Raw genomic sequence first — 7,905 nt, forward strand, 5'->3', positions numbered from 1 at the left:
AGAAATTGTGTATTTTAAGCCCTAATGATCAATGAGAAAATAATAAAGTTCTTGAAACTGAATATATGATCCATCCTTAGAGTAATGAGATTAACTTTGTGTCTCTAATAGAGATTATAAATTATTGTACCATATATATTTATTATCCCTAGAATTTGCTTCACCCTTAGGGAGAAGTACGGGCACTGATGATGCAGGATTGCATAAGCAGAAAGCATACATATCTTAATTAAAGACAGCATTAGATGTCTGACAATAGGTACCTATAGGAGTTTTACAAACACTCTCAAAGGAGAAAAATCTGAAAGTATGAATGTGTATATACATATGCACATACATTCACGTATATGTATCTATGAACATGTGTACATACATGCATAGACAGATGTGTGTATATGTACACATACATTTTATAATTTTTTCTCTTTTAATTTTGCTGTTATAGTAATAATATGTGTTCCTGATTTACAACTTCAAATAGTAGAAAGGGGTATAAGTAAGATTAAAATGCTTTCTGTTCTTCCCTCCACCCCACTTTCTAGCAGGGCACACTACCCTACTTCTGATATAAGTTTTTAAAAATTAATGTTATGTTTACAACCACAAACTTAAACATTATTACACCTTTTATCTTTTTGTGTCGCTATTATTTTGTCAGTTGGGTGCTATCACTAGGCATCTTTCCATTGTAGCTGAAATTTAGCACAGTTACATTACCTACGACCTCTATTTTCCTCTCTTTTCCATGCCTCATTTTTGTATAATTTTTTAAAGTTTATTTGTTTTTGAGTGAGAGAAAGAGAGAGACAGAGTGTGAGTGGGGGAGGGGCAGAAACCTAGGGATACCTAGAATCCGAAGCAGGCTCCAGGCTCTGAGCTGTCAGCACAGAGCCCTATGCGGGGTCAGAACTCACAAACCATGAGATCATGACCTAAGCTGAAGTAGAACACTTAACCGACTGAGCCACCCAGGGGCCTATTGCTTTTACAATTTTTTGCCCTTCTTGGAGTTATTTTCTTAACTGTAAAACCATATACAGCTCTCCTTTTAGCCCATAATTTTCAAACAGTGTCTACTAATTCCTTGCTATGTAAGAAGAGGAAGTCAACTAACACATAGGTTCTCCCTTCTGCTTCTCCTGTGTCTGACTTTTATCAGTTATGACACAAAGTAGCCATTTTCAAGCTTCCATGATTTACAACATTCATGTTCTGTAACTAACGTTAACTGTCTTGAATATTTAGCCTACTATCCATTCTAAAGATAAGTAACTAATGAAAACAATATTATGAAAAGGTAAAATATATCTCTAAATAAACAATACTGTGATTTCACAAAAGAAATTCAATTCCATTTCATGAAATCTTGGCATTCAGGTAAGAGTTTACTACATGCCTAGCTAAAGAGAATTCTCTTCTCTTTATACTTAAGTATTTGCTCAAAATTATTCCACCTTTCAGCTTATTTCATATTAGATACAAAATTTTATTACTTTTTAGTTTTTTTTTTTTGAATTTTAATGTTTCCAGGGTTCTCTTTGTTTCTTGTTGATAAAGGAGACAAATGAAGATCTTTATTTTTCTAATCACCTAATCTATTGAGTAAACCTACTTTATTCCTGCAAATATTTTTGCTGTTCTGATTTTGTAATAATCAGGGCAGGCTAAATATTCACTATATTAAGACCATGAATGTGGGGGCGCTTGGGTGGCTCAGTCAGTTGTGCATCCGACTTCAGCTCAAGTCATGATTTCACGGTCCATGAGTCTCACATGTGCCCCACATTGGGCTTTGTGCTGACAGAGCCTGGAGCCTGTTTCAGATTCTATGTCTCCCTCTCTCTCTGCCCCTCCCCCACTCACACTCTGTCTCTCTCTCAAAAATAAATAAACATTAAAAAAAAAAAAAGACCATGAATGTGTCCCCAGACCTACTTCTTTCCCTAGTCTGATTTTTTAATGCTGGTGATAAACCAAGTCTATTTTTATGATGCATCTTATGTGGGAAATATCTGTGACTCTAGGTATCTGATCATTCTTGAGAAATGACAGCACAGTTAATGCAATACATTTTTTTCAGATAACCACTGCTAATTTAATGATTATCAATTGCCATTAAATGAATTGTGGAAAATTAAAAAAAAAAAAACCCTCTCTTCTTGTAGACAAACTTTACGAATTCACTTTTTGGTCTAGTTTGGATCTATTGCTTTCTAGGCCTGCCTGCACATTGTCATCTCCGGTTTTAAATATTTAGTCTTCTACTTTAGTTCCTACTGACCTTGTATTAAATATCTTTTTATATCATGGATGCATTTACCATTTTGTTCAAATATATATTCAAGAAAATTTTTTGAAATAAGTACCTATGAGATACAAAATACCTGAGTCTGTTTAAATTTTATTATTATTATTTTTTTAACTGACAACTGTATGGATTTGGAATTACGAGTTGAAGATCATTTAACTCTGGAGGCTCCTGGGTGGTTCAGCTGGTTAAGTGCCTGATTCTTGGTTTTGGCTCAGGTCATGATCTCACAATTTGTGGGATTGAGCCCCACATCAGGCTCTGCACTGATGGCACGGACTCTGCTTTGAGTTCTCTCTCTCCCTCTCTCTCTGCTGCTCCCCCACTCCTGCATGCGTGCTCTCTCTCTCTTAAAATAGGGACACTTAAAAAAAAGATCATTTAACTCTGAATTTTGAAGGCAATGCCCCATTATCATCAACCTTGTCATGGGTGATAGCCAAATGTGATACCAATATGAGTTCTTATTCCTTTGGAAGCAATTGCTTATTTTTTTCCATTCTGAAAGCTTACATAATTTCCTTTCACATTCAGAAATTTTGCCAAAATATTTCTATGTTTAAATATTTTTATCCCATTCTATTTGATAGTTAGCAAATCCTTAATATAAAAAATGGTTTAAGATTATTGGAATTTATTATTTTGTAATTTTATCATTTTTCTCTTAAAATTTCTGTGTTCTTTTATTCCAGAATTTCTATTTAATAGATGTAGGAATGCTTGCCTTGATCTTTTGTATTCCTTAATTTCAATCATTTTTTCCATATTCTGAGAAAGTTCATCGTTCTGTCATTTAGGATGAATAATTTGATTTAAACAAAATCTGTTGTATTATTCAGCCACTCTATGGACTTTTATAAATATTAGGAATCATGTTTGAAATTTCCAAAAAACTTTAGTTTTATGTAATTATTTTTCTTCCATTGCAGTATTTACCTTTTATTGATAGCACATTCTCTATTATTTCCCTAAGTGTAATCAGTATAATTTTTAAAGTTCTCTTTTGTTCCTTAAAATGTCTCTGGTTCTTTGTTTTGTTTTTATTTTTTTGTTATCAGTTGTTCCGTTGTTTTTTGTTTTTTGTTTAATTTTTAATGTGTATTTATTTTTTTGAGAGAGACAGCACAAGCGGGGGAGGAGCAGAGAGAGAGGGAGACACAGAATCTGAGGCAGGTTCCAGGCTGTGAGCCGTCAGCACAGAGACTGATGCGGGGCTTGAACCCACGAACTGCAAGACCATGACCTGAGCTACAGCTGGTTGCTTAGCCAACTGAGCCACCCAGGTGCCCCATCAGTTGTTCCATTTATTCATCTTTTCTCTCGCTAGCTGTTGCATCTCCTCAAATGTTTGATGATGTTTGATGATTCTTGGTTAGACAAATTCATAGGTATGAACAAGGGACTCAGCTAAATAGAGACCACATGGATTTTCCCTGTAGGTTTGTTCCTCTGTTTCTCTCAAGTCCTTTCCTCTACGTGGGAAAGCTGCCTAGAGAGTTCGTGTGGCACATCGGATGGCAGGCATTGCACCAGGGTGACCTGCAATAATGGTTAAGTACATGGGACTCCTGAACCATACTCTGCTCACATCTCAGCTCTAATACTTTCTAGCTGTGTGAACTTAGGAAATTCCGTAACTTTTTTGTGTCCCTGTTTCCTTACATCTTAGATGATGATAATAATGGTACCCACCCCACAGGGCTGTTATAAGAATGAAATGAACTAATTTGTTTACTTATTTATTTTTTAAAAATGTTTATTTTTGAGAGAGAGAGAGTGAGCGCATGCATGCAAGTGTGAGCGGGGGAGGGGCAGAGAGAGAGGGAGACACAGAATCCGAAACAGGCTCCAGGTGTCAGCACAGAGCCTGATGCAGGGCTCAAACTCATGAGCTGTGAGATCATGACCTGAGCTGAATTTGGATGCTTAACTGACTGAGCCACCCAGGTGCCCCTGAAATGAACTAACGTAATTTACACAAAAGAATTCAGGAATGTACTGACAATGTTTTTAGGAGGCATGGAATGCCAAGAGTAGTCAGATGAGCTGGGGGCTCTATCAAATATGAAACAAGAAGGACTGTATCAGGAACAGAACAGTCAGCAGCAACGTCTTACCTTTTATCCTTCATTGCCTCCACCTATGTTAAGTTTACTTTAAGTTACTTTGATCGTTTTTGCTTGTCTCTTAGGCAAAAAGACTAACAGCAGTTTTCCCCCAGACAAACAATGTAGTTTCTACAGAAAACAGTGTTACGGGTTTATTATCCGGTACAAAAGCCAGACACCTCCTCCTCTGTGGGTGCCCTTAGGAGGAGAGGAGATGCCACTTGATCAAGCTATTCTATAGACAGTCACTAATTATCTTCATTATGGGCAAATATTTTATTTTTTTTCTGTAGCTGCGGTTCTGGGCTTGAGCCTCTTTCAAGCCCCCTAGGGTGAACAGCTCCTGCTTTGGCTGATCATATTCTAGGCTTCAACTCCTCCTGCTTTGGTTTCTCAGTCAATATAATCCCATCCAATTAAAGATTGTTCTAAAGAATCAACTTCTCTGTGCTAATGAGAGATATTTTTGTTTTCAGGATTGCTTATGATTATTTACATCTATGCATCCTTAACTACCATTTCATAGTTAGGAAGAGGAAAAAATAAAAACATAGGTGTAGCGTGCCATCTTTAACCAGAATTCCTGCAAAGATGTACATTTAGGTAAAACAAACAAACAAACAAACAAAAAGGAACATTGCTTCTTAAGGATAAAAATAACATTTTGATCATTGTAGGACTAATTTTTTTCCAGTTTACAGTAAAACTCCCCACGTAAATGTATTTATTTCTTCTTTGTAATTGCCTTTTCAACATAGAAGTATGTGATTTTAAGACTTATCTTTCTGTACTCATTGAAATATAGTGTGAGAAATTATGATGCCCTCAAAAAGCAACTTATAATTATGAAAATAGTATCTGAAAAAGTCTTGGAACTTAACTGAAAAGATACGTGGTTGACAAAATCAGATGTTATCTGTAATTCATTTCATTCTCTAGAGAAGATATTATCATTGTGGAAAGTTCATACAGGAAGGTACTAGGAGAAAGAAAGAAAACCCTGAGGTATCAACCCTTCAAGAGAGGATCCATGATTTCATATAAGATAAAATAAATCTTTGGTACTAACATAAATAAACAATTAAGCTGAAGATCATGAAGATGTAGAGGGTGGTGTGAGAGGGACCACCAGCAAAGTGACCTTTGCATTTCCCTTCCATGTATGTGGTCAGCAAATATTGTTACATCTGAATCTTACTAGTGAGTCACTGGTATCTGAGTAATGTCTCCTTGTCAACCTGCATCGTGTTCTTACTTTAGGAATCAAAGGCAAAGATGACATGCATTTCCAGGTTCACTGAAAATTACCAAATGTTACATAAGTAGCAGTGTATACACACACACACACACACACACACACACACACCCATTATCACTTACTTTTACTATAGCAAATAATTACACATAAGTTAGTTTGACATATTACAAAGAAAGAGCTTTGCAATATTCAGGAGACATTTTCTTGCACGTGTCCCTCCCCTTAGTACATACACATTGCTGCTTAAGAACAAAATCATTGTTCCCATGAAAAATTCAAATGAGATTAACTATTTTTTTTAGATGAGTTAATTGACCATTCCTAGTTCCAAAGGATTAATGGTCCTGGACAAGCATAAAATAGATTCAGTCAGCTGCAGCAGCTTTTTCAAACAGCCCTGCCAACAGAGAGAGTCAGCCACTGACACATCTCCTCTCCTTTAGCCCTTGAAACAACGGCATTGACCTTTAAAGCAAAGACTGAATGGGGTTGGGGGAGTTGATGCATTAAAATTAATTAATTAATTAATTAATTAAAAGAAAAACAGGACAAATTCAACAAAAACATGCCCAATTCTGCCAGATGGTGGGATTTTCATGTCTCTGTGCCATAATTATGGTCAAGTGGTTTAAGTGAGCTTGATGAAAATAAACAAATACCAATACCCTCACATTATCCAAAGTGGGGGGGAAAGAACTCCAGGTGTTGCTAATTATGGTGATATTGCAAAGTATTAAGGCATACAGAAGACTAGAGGAAACAAATTTATCAAGCAAGCATATTAAATGGACAAAGATGTTCATATTGTGTATGTACAAAATTAGATTTTAAAAAATTCTGTAGTGTGTATATTGTACATTTAGAATCTAAAATGAAATACAAACAGTGCTGTTTTTGAGACCATACTTCCCCACCATGCAAGGCAAATTAGGTATCTTTTCATCGTAGTGCTATTTGTTCTGCTCAAATAAAGTTTTCATCCACATCCATTCATTTGACATAAACATGCTTCAATGAGCAATGTGAAATGGAGAAGGGGGAGTAAGAGGAGGGAAGAGAAGAGTGTTCAAAGAAGTATTCGACAGTTTATCAAGGTGCAGGCAAAGGTCCCTCATTTTACAAACACACACACACACACACACACACACACACACACACACTCACACACTGAGACATCCTACAAAACACGTGTAAAGAATATATAACCTTTTCTTTCTTTCCCTTTCCTTCTATCCTTCCTCCCTCCAAAATAACATTATTATTCCTGAAAACAAATTATTTAAGTCAACTAGTTAGGAACAGCACAGGGAAGCCAGGAAACATAATTTTTAAGTGAATAAGGCTACAAAATGTTATTTTGTGCATATGCACGTTTTAATTTTTTTTTTCAACGTTTTTTATTTATTTTTGGGACAGAGAGAGACAGAGCATGAATGGGGGAGGGGCAGAGAGAGAGGGAGACACAGAATCGGAAACAGGCTCCAGGCTCCGAGCCATCAGCCCAGAGCCTGACGCGGGGCTCGAACTCACGGACCGCGAGATCGTGACCTGGCTGAAGTCGGACGCTTAACCGACTGCGCCACCCAGGCGCCCCTGCACATGTTTTTAAGATGCCCTCTTTATGAGTGCTTAAGGTTTGTACTAAGAGCAAAGCAAGCACAGCATCATCCTGCTTCTGCTGACAGTAGTAGTAACTGTAGTAACTCTAAACAACACAAATGTTCTGCTGATGTCTGAGAAATCTAAAAGACATTGACATTTTACTCTGGAAAAAAAGGAGGATGTGGATTATTTTTCTTATTTTGTGTCAGCTTATCTGTAGGGAATCCACTTATATGGTGCTCATGGCTTTAATTGCTCAAAAAAGAACATCTGTGTTGTCTGTCACATCTTATCACACATACTGCTATCACTCATGTGGGGGAATTACACCTAGTAAAGGTTTATCTGTGGACAGGCTGGGGTAAAATCACTTTCTTGGAGGTCATTAAATCTTCATATGCAAGAGGGACATCCTTAGACAGAATTGCATTAGAGTTATCTGGTTTTGCATATATTAATTTAAAAATTAGCAACAATAACAGCTGATGTTTATTGAGAACTTACTTTGTGTCAAGCATGGTGTAAAGTGTTTTAATGTTTGTTTGTTTGTTTGTTTATTTTGAGAGAGACAGAGACAAAATGGGGGTGGGTTAGGGGCAGAGAGAGAGAGACACACAGAATCTGAAGCA

The 7,905-nt window shown here is 36.6% G+C and overlaps 2 pseudogenes; both read left to right on the forward strand.

Annotated features, from left to right (window-relative positions):
* Positions 1-1,619: 1,619 nt before the first annotated feature.
* Positions 1,620-1,717, forward strand: LOC125917598 (uncharacterized; annotated as a pseudogene).
* A 146-nt stretch (positions 1,718-1,863) lies between these two features.
* LOC125917607 (uncharacterized) lies at positions 1,864-1,974 on the forward strand (annotated as a pseudogene).
* The last annotated feature ends 5,931 nt before the right edge of the window (positions 1,975-7,905 follow it).

Source organism: Panthera uncia, chromosome D1 (genome assembly GCF_023721935.1).
Source record: "Panthera uncia isolate 11264 chromosome D1, Puncia_PCG_1.0, whole genome shotgun sequence".
Classification (NCBI taxonomy): Eukaryota; Metazoa; Chordata; class Mammalia; order Carnivora; family Felidae; genus Panthera; species Panthera uncia.